Source organism: Lepisosteus oculatus, chromosome 1 (assembly GCF_040954835.1).
Source record: "Lepisosteus oculatus isolate fLepOcu1 chromosome 1, fLepOcu1.hap2, whole genome shotgun sequence".
NCBI classification, from domain to species: domain Eukaryota; kingdom Metazoa; phylum Chordata; class Actinopteri; order Semionotiformes; family Lepisosteidae; genus Lepisosteus; species Lepisosteus oculatus.
Window position 1 is genome coordinate 73601384 of NC_090696.1, and position 16616 is coordinate 73617999.

At 37.3% G+C, this 16616-nt stretch overlaps 1 long non-coding RNA gene across 3 annotated transcripts in view; it reads right to left on the reverse strand.

Moving 5' to 3' along the window:
* Positions 1 to 16616, reverse strand: part of LOC107077188 (uncharacterized) — a 36399-nt gene that overhangs the window by 19489 nt on the left and 294 nt on the right. For 2 of the 3 annotated variants that reach the window (XR_001478271.2, XR_011190116.1), the window contains exon 2: positions 16331 to 16410. This is a non-coding gene — a long non-coding RNA (uncharacterized lncRNA). Of the gene's footprint in view, positions 1 to 7820; positions 9762 to 16330; positions 16411 to 16616 lie in introns of those variants that run through there. The other variant, XR_001478273.2, reaches the window with a different exon arrangement.

A 16616-nucleotide genomic window follows, 5' to 3' on the forward strand; every position in this document is an offset into this window, starting at 1 on the left:
ACTTTGGACACGCCCCCCTGTTTTCATCCCCGTATTCCTGCATGACCTTTTTCACCAGTGTTTCCTCACTACTGCGGAAAAGAACTGTTCCGTTACAAAGCCCTTGTACCCCACCCCTAGATAAAAACACAGCATTCTTCAGGCTCCAGTACAAGACACAGAAGAAATCATAAAACTGACAAGTCACAAACACGAGCTGAATGAACACTTTTAAAGCATCCTGACTCTCTCTAAAGGATCTGAGTGTAAAAGCACATACCCCTGTACAAACTTGCCTTAAAAATGTCTGAATACAGCAAAAACACGTGCATGACCAATTGGGTTTGTGTGCATTCATTCGATAATAAATAAGAGAACAGCCAAAACATTTACCAGTAAGTTTACATTTAACCAACAAATTAAATTTCAGAATATTAAGGAAAATTTACTGTACTTTCCTTGTCCAAGTATTACAATATGTGCGATCTTGTCTTGGTTAGATCTAACTTATAAAAGTGTTGATAAAGATAATATTGCAAAGTACTTTTTTTTAAAAAATGTTGTTTGCCTTGGTTTCTGAAGACAGATTCCGTCCACAGACAGCTAGCTGACATGGCATTTTCAAAATGCATGGTTTATTTATGGGCAATTTCATTGCGAACTGTTCGGTGTTCATTTTCAAATAATATAATGGTGAAATACCTTGAATTCCAAACATGGAATATTATATTACATTTTAAAAATATATTAAAGAAGAATAAGTCCATCCCTTTTATATTATGGTTATATTATGGAATATAAAAGTAAAGTGGTAAATTCACAAGTAATGACACTAGCAGGATTAATGACTATTGGATATTAGTCTTTGAGCCATTTTCAAGTAAGATGACTTGATGATATGAAGCATGCTGTCATCCCAGCCTCTAAATTTTAGCACCAGTGGAATCAGCATAACATTTACACTTAATGTTAAATTATTTGTGTCCTTAATGTGATTTTTTCAGCCCACTTTATTATTCTGTGAGATTTTATCCCTTTTATAACCACTTCCTTTTCCATAGATACTTCTTGTTTTGGATTTGCATTAATGTTTCATCAAAAAGGTAAACAGACATTGCACTTACTGGGAATTATTCAGCTGATTTTTTTTATTTATACATGCTGCCAGAAAACAAGCATCTATACAACATTGTATATAATGTTGTCAAAATAACCTTCACAGCAAATCATAAAAAAGTCCTACTTGAGTTAAAACTGTGCTACAATTACCACAATGCTTTAAAAGAATTAAACTGAAGACAATAAGGTTTTAAAAGGGGATTTCAATACAATAAGGTATGTCATATCTGAGTCTAACCATCCCTGGTGGCTCAGCTTGGTAAAACCTCAACTTCACAGTGTACTGTAGTGTGAGAAATGCATGTGTATCTGCTTATATTTTTATTGAGCAATGAGGTATAAACTAATTCTGTCATATCTAAATAATTTTTGTAGGACATGCTGAGAGAGAATCTTTCTGGGGACAGGCTGGATAAAGATTAATGTATGTCATCAGAGATCATGTATTCATCATTTGTCTAGCTTCGTGCTTTGCAGAAGTGAGATAAATACCTGATTAATATTATTCTAACACAGGGGTGTTCATTTCTAATCCCAAAGCAGGGGTCTGCTGGTTTTCACTCCAACACACTTCTTAGTGCGCTTAACCATCCAGTTTATAGCTGAATTGCACCAATGGAACAGCTTCTCCAAGCTCTTCTGTTACGTTAAAAGTAGCCGATGGTAAGGGATGAAGCCTATGCAGATGCAGGGAAATCCAAGGCCAAAGCCCAAACAAACAGTTAGTCAAAAAGCCAAAAGATCTTGAAGCAACAATTATCTAAAAGAGAATCCAGAATTCGGGGTCAAAAGGCAAGGCAAAAAGTCCAAGGGCCAAAAGGGGAAGCAGAGAATATCTTAAGGAAACCAGGATGTGTGGCTCTCAAGATGTAAACCTAATACTGAGTGAGGTTGAAACAGGGAGCAGGGTTTAAGTAGGCTGAAGGGGAGGTGTGGTGATGGGTTAACGAGGTCTGATTAACGTACTGTATGTTTCCCCAGAGTGGATGAAGTACGCACTATTTGTTTGGGAGCCCTCTGGTGGCGGGATGCTGGTACTGTAACATTCAGAACTTTAACAAGACCTTAAAAACCTGCAGACACTCCAGGACCAGGAGAGAACATCCCTGCTTTAAAGTGGACATAGGAGAACAGTAGGTGAAGCTCTTCCATATTGTCCAAGGGCACTGTGCTCTAGGAGGGTGTACTTTGAGTGAGGCCATAAATCAAAGTCCTGATTACTTGGTCATTAAAGACCCCATCGCACTATGCAGGAGCAGATGGTTTAACTCTGTTGTCCTGGCTTAATTTCTCTCTATGCCTGACCAACCTTCATTTCCTCCTTAATTTAACTGGTGAATTTGCAGAATCTGCAACTGCATTTGGTGAGGCATAGCAGTAGGGGCTGTTATTTACAGTATCCCTCAATTCAGTGAAGGATGATGTGGGTCCTCTCTTATACTTAAAGTGCTTTGGGATCATTTGAAATGAAAAGTGCTATATACAGTAAATGCAATAATTCATTTATTTTTCACAATTAATTGTAATATTTAAAATCTCTTAGGAAATGTTTTTAAACAGATGGTCTTTTGTTCTGTAGTGTTCATGATTTACATGGTTCGACATAGTCAATGACCCTAAAACTGGGTTCAATGCCTATATATATTTTTATAAACACACAGCTTTCATCCAGCTATGATGAAGTTACATCATCCTTATGCTTGAATGACTCTTGGAAGCAGTGAAACAAAACCCAGTGCATCTATTTGTTCTGAGTCACCACATTGCCTCGGGGTCTAACATAAAATGTCATATTTTTGCCCCTTTCCACTGCCCACGTGACAAATGGATGCTCAAACTGATATTGCTGCCTTATTTTCGTACATTATTCTGCTGTTATCTGGTGTACAAAGAATGTATTATTATTTAAGTCAGAGTCTATTTTCTCAAAAACAACAAACATAATTAAAAACATTTTAAACACAGCATAGAACCATTTCTGGAGACATGTACTGTACAGAAATGTAATTCTGTTGTACTTTCAAAAAATGGATTGGCAGTGTTTAGTATGGATTAGCTATGAATGTATTTTTAAAGAATATAGTAAGAAAATATAAAAAAATACTCGAGATAGATTTTGTTGGTTTAAAAATCATTTTTTAGATTATATATTTTTGAAGCAGAATTATATTTATATATTTATTTCAATGTGTATATACTTTAAAATGCATGTCAATGGCTGGGCTTACAACAAAAAAAAACTGTTTGAGGTTCCACTGATACTGCACATTTTAAGTTGAAACATAAAAAAATAGCAAAGTGAAACACATTTTCACAGTGAGTAAAATAAATAATTTGTTTTGGGTTTTTAACTGCATGCATAAGATTGCAAATGTCCACTTTTAAATTATGGGCTAGGTTCATAATGGTATTACATTTGGTAGAATACCTCATTAAAAACTCACCTCAGCCCATGTTTATGCACCCTTTATGGGACTGGCTGTGAGTTATTGTGAAATATTGTGATATCACTAGTTTGTGCATATTAGCAAGGTGAAGGGGCTTGTTAATACTACAATTGGCCTAAACCCTGATAGTTTTCAAGCCAGGAGTCACACAACACTGCATGATAAAGGTATTACAGGATTATTTGTAACTGCACCCTTTCTAAATGTCACACCTTCCACAATCCTAATCGCATCCATGAATGATTAATAATTATATTGCAGTAATTTTTCCTGCTTTCATCAGAATTGCATTATCCCTCTTTAGTATGTCACATGAACCCCTGATTTACGCTGGCATTAAAAAAGAATAACAGAAATTGCAGAAATTCAACACATAAACCCCTCGTACTGTACACTGGGTATTAAAAGAAACCCCTTAGTGTAGACAAAGTATTATTTACAAGTTATGAACAGGAAAATGACAGTTTTTTCTTTAGCGGGTGCACTTGTTTTAAAAGACATGAGTAGCTGTGCTGATAAACATTTCTCATCCACTTCTAAAATTACAGGCCTATAGGGTGCGTGGCCACTGCTGAAACCCATGGTAGCTGTACATCTGCAGTGCATGCTTTGCAACAGGTTGTAGATGCTGTCCCTCGGGGATTCTGTCCTACTCCTCTTGTAGAGCCTAGATATTCATGTGTCTATTCACTGATCCTGGATGCCGCGTGTCACCCATCAATGCTTAATGAGACCCCAGTCTGGAAATCAGGGCATCCACGGGCATCCGATTACTATCACATTCCGATTTCGTAAGAAAGGTGTGGCCATACTAGCAGCAGGAGAATGCGGCTTAGACATCAGGACGGGCAAGTCTCAGGACTTGAGCAGTGAAGCACTGTGCAGAGAGGATTACATCAACAATGACAAGTGGAGTTCTGCAGGGACTAAAAACTCCCACAGGGAACATTACATTTCCATCTCGCCAATCCTGGTGAAGTGTCAGGACTTGTGGTCTCCCAGATCATGGCCTATCACTGACAGCCTGTGCTTTGCTGTAATGTCTTACCAGATTGGAAATTACTACATTTTCTCTCTTGATTGTTACCTGGCTTGACATTCAACAGGTTAGATCATCACATCACATGTACCCAATAAAATCTCACCGATGAGGTAATTTAGTGCTGATGCAACATTCAGTCACTCCAGTGTGTCACAGTCAGTCATCTTAAAAAGATACCAAGGCATTTACCATGTATTCACAATCAATATTCTATATTTTTCTAAAAACACACATGCATAGGTTTTTGATACATTGTTGTGAAAAGGTACATTTGGTTGAACACAGCAAATGTTACAAGCAAACATGCTCATACTGCCGGCTGTAATGCCCTTCGGTACTGAATTTAAAGAAAATTTGTGATGAAAACTATTAGTAACAGCAGTCAATCTGTCACTTAACAATATGAATTGTAATAACATGCTGCATAATTCTGTCCAAAGTTGTTTTGTTCTGTATTTTTGTATGCAGACTTGGCAATTGCAATATTTATCATGAAGTAGACTAATAACTAATAAGAATTCAAAATTCAGCGTGTTGTTTCATCTTCTCAAAATTATTTTTTTACTCAGCTTAATTTGTTCTTTTAAACCCTTTGCCTTTAGATGTTTTAAAAAAGAAACATTGGTTAGACAGAGCTTGTAAGATGTACAGGTATACTGTATATAAATAAAATAAATCATAATAGTGTGAACCGGATATAAATCCCTTGGAAAAGACAATATAAATAATGTTTTTTTTAATAACATACATGTCCTATTGTCAAATTGTCCTATTGTAAATTCTACAATTTAACAGTCTCTACAAAAATCTCTTGAATAGTAGAAACTACATAGGGGTGTATGTAAAACTGATATAATACATGAACTGAGTAAATCTTTGGACTGTCTTTATCCAAAGAGTGGTGGAAATGTGGAACAAGCTGCCCGGCCATGTTGTTGAAGCCATACCCTGCTTTCTTTCAGGGAATGGCTGTATGAGGTCTTTGGCTCAATTAACTACTAACTACCAAGAGGGTCAGCTCTACATGAGTAAAATGGTGTCCTATGGTTTGTAACCTTTCTAACATTCTCCTGACTGAAATTCAAAGGACCCTGCAACCCTCCAGGGACCGGAGCTGCCTTGCCTGTTCCTGCTCTGAAAGATAATAATGCTACACATCCTTTTTATGTTTCATTCATTAAAAGCAAAACTCGGGACAGAGTTTCCTGTCAAAAAAGATTCTCCTTTGCCAGTATTCGTGTCCTTTCTGCTGATATGTAAAGTACAGCAAACCTCAGATTCATATTATTTGAGCTGGCATGAGCCCCTGGGAAATTTGGAAACCCCTGCCAAGCTACATTACGCAGTGAAGTAAAGGGTGCTTGTCAGTGAACTCCATTGTTTAGTTCACTGTTACTTCCTGTTATGTAATTCTATCAATTACTCATGAAAAGCTAAGAAAAGTGAATTTAGGTAAGACAGTTACAGGCATTATAAGGATACATGATTTTCCACCCAGCCTTCTCTTACAATTGTGATAAGGTCTATTCTGTTAAAAAAGGAATGATATCTAAATTATTTTAGATAGGTTGAAAATAACTGTAATTACTGTAGCAAGAGTAACAGTGTTCTGAAAGCTTCTAAAAGAGGTGATAAGAGCAAAAAGACAAAAGTCATAAGGGAAAAAAAACACAATAGTGTTAAATAAAATCAAGGAACAATTTAATCCTTGAAAGGTGATCTCAACGTGCGCAGTAAGTAAATTAGTTTGCATCGAGGTAAAGGCAAAGTAATCGTAAAATAATAGCAAGTGAGACGGTAAGTAGTGTTTTTAGCTGATATAATATAATGTGATTTCTCATGGCCAGGGGGGTATTTTTGCTAAATGGGTTACATGGTTGGCCTTTAAGGAGGTTCTGTTTCTATACTGTCTGGAAAAATCATATGACACAGGGCTGAGTCTGCTGACTGCCAGGGAAAGGAGTCATGGTATTTGTAGTTTTCTCCAGGGTAGCCATGTTTTCTCCTGATTACTGCAAATGGACAAGAATATAATGACCTTCGATGACATTTCCCTGACAGTGCTTATGGTGTCTGTTCAATTTGAGTCTACAAACAATCATCCAAGTGGCTAAAAATGCAATCACATTGCAATGCCCAGTATACTCGAGCACACCTGCTGGTGTAGTGAAAGCAGGCTTCTCTTTGAATGGGGTGGCTGATTATCTCTCCTCTTTGTCTATATAATGGGTAAAATGGTCAGGATTATAGTTTTCATCCCTCTTATGTGCACAGTTAGGATCCCATTAGGGTGTGACTGATTGAACAATATGTACATTGTTTGTGTAATAAGTGTTTTTTTGTTTTTATCTGGGATGCACTGGGCTAAATTCCAAACAGTTTTTTTGACATGGCGATAAAATATTGAATTGAATACCAGGGTCAGATTCAGAGATGAGATTCCACCCTTTTTGTGGGAAGAACCAGTTTGAGAGTTACTGGGTCCTGGGTGTTTGGGTGTTTTCTCATCTTACGGGGACCTGGGGTGAAGTCCCAGAGGATCTGCAGAACCCCAGGGACCGGTTGGTCCAGATGATCTGCAGAACCCATTACCATCCTCAGGGGACCTTTTGCAGTCTCAGTCTACACAATCCAAGATGTGTGAAAAATGTTGTCGGGGTTAAATATGAGAGTGCATCGGCTTCTGAGGGACAAATGACAGGCTGCTTGAGTCTGGCGAAGCCGTAATTAAAGTTTGATGAATTGTCATGACTCAGTTGAGGATAGGGGGTCTGTCCCTTCATGATTAAGAAAGTAATATGTTTGTATACCATGCTGTTCCGAGAGGTGGGGCCAACCTCCCTGCAGCGATGAGTCTGGTACTCTTGTCTGGGATTAGAAGCATTTGTTTCTCCATTCCCTTGGCTGCTTTTCCCTTCCTGGGTGACCATCAATGTGTTCCTGGCTGCAGCTCATTAGATCTTGTCAAGGCACAGCATGCGGAGGAGATTTTTAACAGTTCTGCCTTTTAACCAATGTGTTTGTTATTTGGAGGCTTCCGAGATTTATAGGCTTTTATTCTAGAGTGGAACACTCCACATAAGATGACCCAAAAAACAACGTTTACAACATGATGGCTGTGATTGAAGTGGTTAAGGTTTCTGGTCGTAAGTACTTCCTCGCCAGATGAATCAATTCATACATCTAGGATCAGGGAGCCTGTCAGGTTAAAAAGTCCAGGCTCGGAGACACCACACATTGACATCAGTATTTATTACTACTTAACCGATTGCAATACACAGGCAATTTCAGAGATAAAAAGAAAATAATCCAAATAAAGTCTTGTTCTCCACTTTCTATGCAGTGCCCATTTCCTTCCATCACCACAAATTGAAATACCCAGGCCAGAACATAATGAGACTGTCTCCAATTTAAACAAATAAGAACAGTTTTCTTACACTTTTTCCTCACCACAGAAAGTAGATGTGTAGTTTTCAGGTGTTGTCATGATCTGCAGGTATACTCCCTTACTAAGCTGTGTTCAGTAAAATACATTACAAAGTTTTAATAGACAGCTTGATAAACAAGTATACATAGTAAAATTGTGAAACAATTGATGCAGATTCATCTAACTTATAAATGTGTCATCATAGGGCGAGACCAAAATATTCAACCAATTTAATTATAAAACCAGAACACATGTACTGTACACTACATACTGTAACTAGATGGAATGAAGTTTTTTTTTTTGCTTTCTATAATGGTGTCTCAAAAAACTGAATATTTAAATGTACAAATTATTTTACATCCCTCCAGGATGTAAATAGTTTGAAAACAACAAAACATTTGGGGAAACATTTAAGTATTCTGTATTTAATATTACAGTTACCGTACATTGCTAATTTTATATATCACCCTTAACCCTCATCCTCAAAGAGAGGAATGTTTTGTAACCCTCACTCTTTGAACAGCAATGAGTAATGTACTGTATATTGTTTTATTTATTTATTTATTTCACTGAAGTAACTTTAAAAAATAATTTTGGACAAAATATTTAAAATCTGGGACTGAGGTATGCCAAAGTAGGAACAAGCATTTTTTTTGTAACATTACAGTTAGACAGTCAACACAGGTAAAGCTTTGTGTCAATAAAGCTAAATAAGAAATACCCTCACAGAACATTAAAAAGGAATTGCTGGTTGCTCTCAGAAATATCTGTAGCATTTTTATTTAACTTGTCTTGTACTGTGATGTTGTGGTACAAGCTAAGTGGAGAGGTCTATAAGACTCATTTTAAATTGTATTCATGTTCGAAACAAATTAAAATAAACCACACCAGTGATTGCATCCCTTAGGTTTCAAGGGGAGTGGCGTAGAACCCCCCCATCCCCCCCGTGGATGAAAAGGAAATGAAATATGCCACAATTCTCATCCTCAGCTGTGCCGTGCATTCTTATGTGGGTTGCAAATCTCGTTTTTGGAAACATTCAGAGCAAAAAAATTCCCAAAATACTTGCTTTTGCCCAAAAAGGTGGTTTTAAAATGAGAGTTAAGAATCCAGATTGTGTAATAAGAGCGTGTTTAGTCATTTGTGATATGAACTGGTAGCATGGTACGTTCAAAGTGACTGTCTGATCCTCCATCGGTTAAAAATCAACGAGCTCTTGACTGCCATTTAGGAGAGTTAGGTGCTGACTAAAGAATTGGTTCATCACTCTCTGAGAATCATGAAACAATATCACCCCCAGGTCCTCTTTCTCGTGCTCAATCCTGGAGAAATGCAGCCCATTAAAGCATGCCGGTCTTTGGCATTGCATTATCCTTTGGTGGGTCCCATTCGTTGGTCGAACGTAGACTGGACCCCTGCTCCAGCTCGGAAAGCTCTGGCCCTAGGGCTCAAACTGAACTTCTGAACACATTTACTGCAGATAGTGTTTTTAATACCTTGTTCAGTTTTGGTGCTGTTACGGGAGCCGGTCCTGACTCCCGTGTAGTGCGTATTTAGGACCCTATGCAGACGGTTTAATCTGGAAGAGACTGGAGAAGGGCTACAGGAAAAACACGGAGGGGAGTGGATGGGAGGACAGACAGGGGGCGTTGCCAACAGTGATCCGGGTGCAAGGGGGAGCGCAGGCGAACAAGTCCGGTGGGAGTCCAAAAGGGAAAAAAAGGGCGCAGTCCAAAGTCCAGGTAGCCTGGAGATCGATCCAAGACAAACAGTTAAAAACAGGAACCAGGTCGGAACTGGAACAGGAACAGGAACAGTGAAGCTAGAAACACGATGACGAAGCCAGGCGCTCCGAGGACCCAGATGGCCAGTACGCTGTGATGAAGCCCATGCCGTCGGGTCTCTCCTGGACCCACTGGTAGGTGGACTTCCGGGCGTCCATCGTTCAGGGGTGAGCCCAGAGCGTAGGAGGCACAGAATGTATATAGGTTAAACAGGAGAAAGGCGCACGTTATAATGAAACTAATAATTAAAGGTCGGAGCGCCCTCTTGAGGAGGGATGATAAACAGGACAGGTACATCTGGAGTGCACACAATAGAAATGCAACTAGGTCTATGTAAGGGTCTATGAAGTTTTTCCTTTCCTGTAAGAAACCCTCGGTTCTGATGTACAGTATTCAAATAATGGTTACAGGGTGTTTTAGATGAAACTCTGTTGCATTTCATCTTCTAACTGATCCAGCCTGTACAGTACATACGTCATTATTGATAAATGACAATGCAACTATTCATTCAGATTTAGATTTATAAATTTAATATCTATATAAAATGTATATGTTGTATTTGTACAATTTATATATACAATAATTTATATACATCAGAAAGTTTCAAGTTATGCTAGTGATAATATGTATCTAAAGTATTCATTTTTTGAAAGAAATATAAAACTATTTAACTATTAAAAAAAATTAAAACTATTTTAGAATTCTTGTTTTTACTCTGCACATTGTGTTTCAAATTGTTTCCTGTAATGACTATGATTAAGGTATGTGAATTGTGTTATCATTGCTCTATTATATTTCACCCTCCCTTGGCAGCTAAATGTCATTTGAATGCATGCGATTCTGTTCTCAGTCATGTTGACCTGAAAATTTTTATTAGTTTGCCACTGCATATTTGAAAGTGACAGGGATTGACAGCATTTAGCCTTTTGTTCTTTCTGCCGTTCTGAAAATGCCCAAAGCTTTATTTTGTGCCAAATCATTCTTTTTTAAATGTCTCTTTCTTCAATTTTGACTTTCTGCTGCTTTATTTATGTATCAAAACTGGGCCCAAACAAGTTTTGAGTCTGGTGGGATCAAGAAAGCTTTGTGAAATGTTTTATTTAATTTGAACTAAAAAAGAATGTACTCAAACGCAATTGTAAACTGCAATTCAGGTGACTATGTTCCTTTGCATGTTGTCATCTGTAAATAACTGTTCTTCAAAATTGAATATCAAATTTTGAGGCGTTTCTTTATTAAAGATAATACCAAAAATAGGGTTCCAACCTTTCCAACCATTTTTTAAAAATAGTAAAATAGGGGTGAAAATTGAAAAATAACTCAAACCGTTTTAAAAAAAGAACATTCATCACTCATTAGGATACTTTTATAATAATTTTGATTGGTGATCAGATCACCAATGTCAGCTGTTTAGAGAATCCAGAAAGACAGAATAACTCTGTACTTTAATCCCTACAAATTCACTGTTTATTTAGAAACACTGTGGTTATAGATTACCATGTTCTGCACAGTTGTTTATTTCCGTACTCTCTATCTCTGTGTCTCTTTCATTTCTGATTCAAAATATACTGCTTGGTCAGCCCCACAAGAATATCCTCAATACACTAGATTACCAGAGGAAAAGGATGATTGATTTAACAGCTCTTTTAGCTTTTCACCACTGGTAAGCCACATGCTGTGTGATTTTGCCTCTGCACATTCCTGGTACCTTGTAGAAAGCTGTAAATCTTCATAATGGAGCTGCATTGGACAGTCAATTCTTCTTAATTTCACTTCACCGGCATGCAATATCTCTACCCAGAATGCATATCACTCCTGTCACATGTAATAAATAACTGCAATGGCTCTCCAGCCAGAACCTCAGGTTTGAAAATTAATGAACAGAAAAGGCTAAATAAAGTCAATACACTAAGTATTCCTTGTCATCCTTTAACATTCATCTGGTGGCAACACTAGCATATAAACTACCAAGGCCCCTTCGGTCTCTCATTTCCTTGTGTGCTATTTATTAAACCAATAAATACAATAAATACAGATGAATATGTATTGCATTTGTACTGTAAGTGGTTATGTGCTCAGACTGCTTAATTATAGGATTTTTATCATGCAAGGGCAAATAAAATAAGGCTGTCTGTAGTAATAGTCTAACAAGATACTTAGAGTGTTGGAAACAAACAACAATCACAGAACCTGTCTGTTTTACATCTTGCACAACGGGTGTGTTGTTAAATGTTGAACATTATTTAAAGACATTTTAACACATCCTGTAAATGGGTAGTCTGGAAAAACTACTCTATACTGTGGCAGCAGTATCTTCCACTTCTATTCTAACATCACAGTAAAGAACATAAATTGAACACGGATATTCTTTATTAAAGATTAGAGAGGTCTTTTAGATGTGTAAATTCCTGTAAACATTAAAACTGAAGTACGAAGGGAATAAATCTACAGTAGTGGCTTACGATAATGTTTTTGTAAAAAACTGTAATTAGTGCGATTTCTAGAAAACATTTCATGGTGGCTCATATGAGGCAGTTTGCACCTTCAGTAGAATATAATAATATGGAAAATACAATCAAACAATTATTTTTATACTAGATAAAGAAAGTTATATACTGAACATAAACTGTTTGCAGGATTTTAAGCACTCTTCATAAGAGCAAATTTAAATAGTTTTATTGATGACAAATAGTGTAATAACGTCTGAGTTACAACATGAGAACTGTGCCATTATTTGAAACAGTAGAAGCAGAAAAAGATTATTTGCAAGTGATACTTGTTCAAATATGTATTTCACCTTCTGACAAGTAATGTTTCATGTTTTGTTACTGTATTAAAAAATATCCTCTTTGTCTGTAGCATTGGTACTGTATGTTTCAACTGCAAATACATTTCATAAAATGAAAAGGTTATATTCATATTTCAACTGCCATATTTATGCATGATGGACTTAAGGCATTTGAAGCAGAAATTCATTATTCTCTGTAAGAATTCACATAGAAAGCCTAACAGCAGAATTGATTAGCATAGATACACATTTATAAGTGCATAAACAGGGAAGAATCAAAATAAATACTATTAAACATGTCATTAAACTAACCTTTTTACTCATAAAATGTGCTAATGGAAGTTTGTAAGGTCTATTGAGCACCATATTATAAAGCCTTCAAGGTTTCAAATTCCTTAATGGCACAGACAAAATCATTGCACTTCTTCAGAACCAGCAGTGAACCAGTGGGTGCAAATGGAAACGATGGGAAAGGGCTTTTACAGTACAACTCAGACCAGGAGTAACCTAGTTCACCCAAGGGTTGTTAGAGTCTGGAATCAGGAGACCTTGACAACCCATAATGTCAAAGGTCATGCTCTAGATTTCTTCAAGACATAAATGGATTCATTGTAAGGGCCTCCTTCTTGTTTGTAATTTATTTATAAGACCAAGTATGTTCTTTAAATATGAACAGAAATGAAATGACTCATTGATTTTGCGATTTATTTGCTTCATTGCATTTTAGTATTTGCATGTCTAAAGCCATAGAGCCATGGTAAACTGCATTTTTTTAAATTTTAATTTAGAAAATGTTTAATTATTATTATTAGGAATAGTTTTTGACTCTTGAAGGTGTGGGGAAAGAGAGTTGTTAGCCCTTGGCTGGGTTGTAGGATATTATTATGTCTTTTATGCCTTTCAGGCTTGTAAAGTTAATTGTCCTTGGGATTGTTATTGTCTTGTTTTTTGGCATCCTGTTAAATACCATCCATTCGGCACTCGTGTTAATTGCCAAACACTTGTTGTAATGTTGTGTGTCCATTTGGTCACTGATGACAGGCTCTAGAGACTAGAGTCTGTCGTACTATAGTACTTGCAAGTGATGTTGTGTGTTCTGAAAGGACTCAAGTTTGCATTTTATTTCAAATAATACAAATAATTAAACAATAGATAAAAATAACTATATATTGTATACTGTATTAAACAAATATTTACGATGTGGGATAAGGTGTCCAGGCCTGAGCCTTGTGTAACATCAAATACCTAGCAGCATGGCTGCAGCTTCTACAATAGAGAAATGTTTACAAGCTCTGTGTGCAAATGTACAAGAAAAGTATGAGGCCACATTCACTTGTATATGTATTTTGTGGGTGGAAAATGTGTGACTTGCAATAGAGGCAAAGTCAAGATTAGAAAGGTTTGACAATTCACAGAGGTTTGAATTGGAGATCATGATTAATGAAAGACAACAGGAACAGAGGGGAAGTGGTTTCAGTAGATGTCTTGCACTGGGGTTTCGACACTGTAAATTGATGGTGCAATTTTCCATGGCATCGGTTAGCTACATATGAGCCTGTAAAAGGCTGACTTCTTGGATGAAGGCAAAGACGTGTTATCAATTAATACTTCACAAAATGCAATTATCACAAACTGAAAAGGCAGTTGTAGACTACAAGACACTCCAGTGTCAAAGAGCAAGGAAGTAGTAGTGGGGGTTGAATCTGGGCCTTTATTTCCACTGTTTTTCATGGCCCAGTCTGATTTTTATCAGATAATAATGTACAGTACAGTAGATATATAAAAGAAGAAGTTAGAGGAGATTATATAACCAGAGTAGCCAGAAACTAGAGTTTCTTTCACTGGACCCAATTTTTTTTCTTTTTGGTTTTCCATTTGACTTTGTTTGATTCATATTCTCATCTGTACAAAACCTGTAGACTCACTGTATATGTGAGCCTCTCTGGACCTTTTCCCCAAACCAAAAAGGATAAGTGGGAAACAATCAAGACCACAGATAAACGCTCTTGCAAGTGAAAGAGATTCAATATGCTTGGATTCAACTTTCAAATCGAAACAATTAAATTGTGGGAAACAATCAAGGCCATTGATAAAAGCTCTTAATAATGTATTAACTAAAGTTGAACTAAAGTATTCAAGTTTTGATCTGACCGACGCAGTTTTGGAATAAAAATACACCGGGGTGCACTGAGCCATCCTGGCCCCAGTTTCTGAACAAAACAATTTCAGATAAGAGCAAAAAATAATTCGGCCTAAACATGACTTGGGCCTCAAAAACAGGCTCTAAGGTTAAAAATTGTCAAAGTAGTGTGTGAATACTAACCCTAACCCTACCTGGGGTGTCAACTGAGCATTTCCTCGATCTACAGTACCATATATCTGAATCTCACTGGGCATCAGATTTTGAAATGTTCCCCAAACCAAAAAGGATGAGTGAGAAACAGACAAGACCATTGATCAAAGCTCTTGCACTTGAATGAAGTTAAAAAATGCTTGGTTTCAACTTTAGATTTGACCGACTCAGTTTTAAAATAAAATTACCATTCTGTGCACAGCTCCATCCAGGCTCCAGAGTTTCGCATAAAAACAATTTCAGAAAAGAGCAAAAAATAATTTGTCCTAAGCATGACCTGAGCCCCAAAATCCGGCTCTGAGATTAAAAATTGTCTAAGTTGCGTGTGAATGCTAATCCTAACCCTACCTGTGGTGTCAACTGAACATTTCCGCGATCTACTGTATATCTGAACCTCTCTGGGCATCGGAATTTGAAGTGTTCCCCAAACCAACAAGGATGAGTGGGAAACAGTCAAGACCATTGATCAAAGCTCTTGTAAGTGGAGTCTGAGATCACAAATTAGGATGGGGAAACATCGAACAGTCATACCTGCACAACATATACATAAACATGTCCTCCCCCCAAGTCCCAGGAGCTATTGTCCCTGATACAGTATCTCTCCACTATCCCAAATAGGTTCCCATCTATCTCCTGGAGCTGAAATCACCAGCCCCATTGCTTGTCCACTCAGTGTCCCATCGCCGCCTGGTGAGGGCGCTAAAATATTCTGTACATTTTTCAAAGGGATGACATTAATGAGTAATTTTTCCTTGTATGCATGGGGGGTTTGAGGACAAAAATCATTTTGACTTTTTCCTCCATGTTTTTGCATAATCTCCAACCCACACTGGCACCTACTGTACCACTTGCTTTTTTTCTGTTAGCTTAGAGAGTTGTTTTTTTTCCTTCTTTCTTATTGCGTAGAAGTATTTTATGGAGATAGGCCACTGTCTCTTCAAAAAAACAAACCTTCTAAAACTTGAAAACTGTGTTGTGGAGTTCTGGTTATACAAGGTGTTTCTTAAAGGAATATCAATGTGATAACAGGGCTTGATCGCAGATAAACGTGGAAAACGTCCCTTATTTATTCATCCTAAACAGCAAAGCACTACTGAGCTTGCAAGAACTTCACAATAATAATGATGACAATTTCTTGCCTTTGTACTGTATAGTGCTTTTTCATCCCAAACAATCTGGAGCTACTGTACTTTATGTGTAGGAGGCAGCCACATTATCCAAAACTGAAGTGCTGCACCCACCTGGGTTATGTGTGACAGCCATTATCTAGCAGTTGTTTCCCTACTGTACACATACAGTACTGTATGGCCCTTAATTACATGATACACACTGCGTCAGCGCTAAACTGATCTTAGGCTGACATGCCCAAACGCAGCGCCCAGTCACAGTACCTGCTCCCTTGTACAGCTGGATCCTTAGACCCTCAGAGTAGAAAATAATCGTACAACGTCACTAAGGACACACACGGTAGCTGAAATATGTAAAAACAAACAAAAATTGTCAGGAAATAGTGTTAGGAAATACCTTCTACCAAAGTATTAAATATGTCCATCAAAGCTATGATTCAAATTCCAAGAGCTGACTGACACAATTTAAATCGCTACACATTTGAGAAAACTGTTACAGAAAAACCACTGCGTTGTGTTTCATTTTAAAATGCTGATAGTTTGCAAAAAA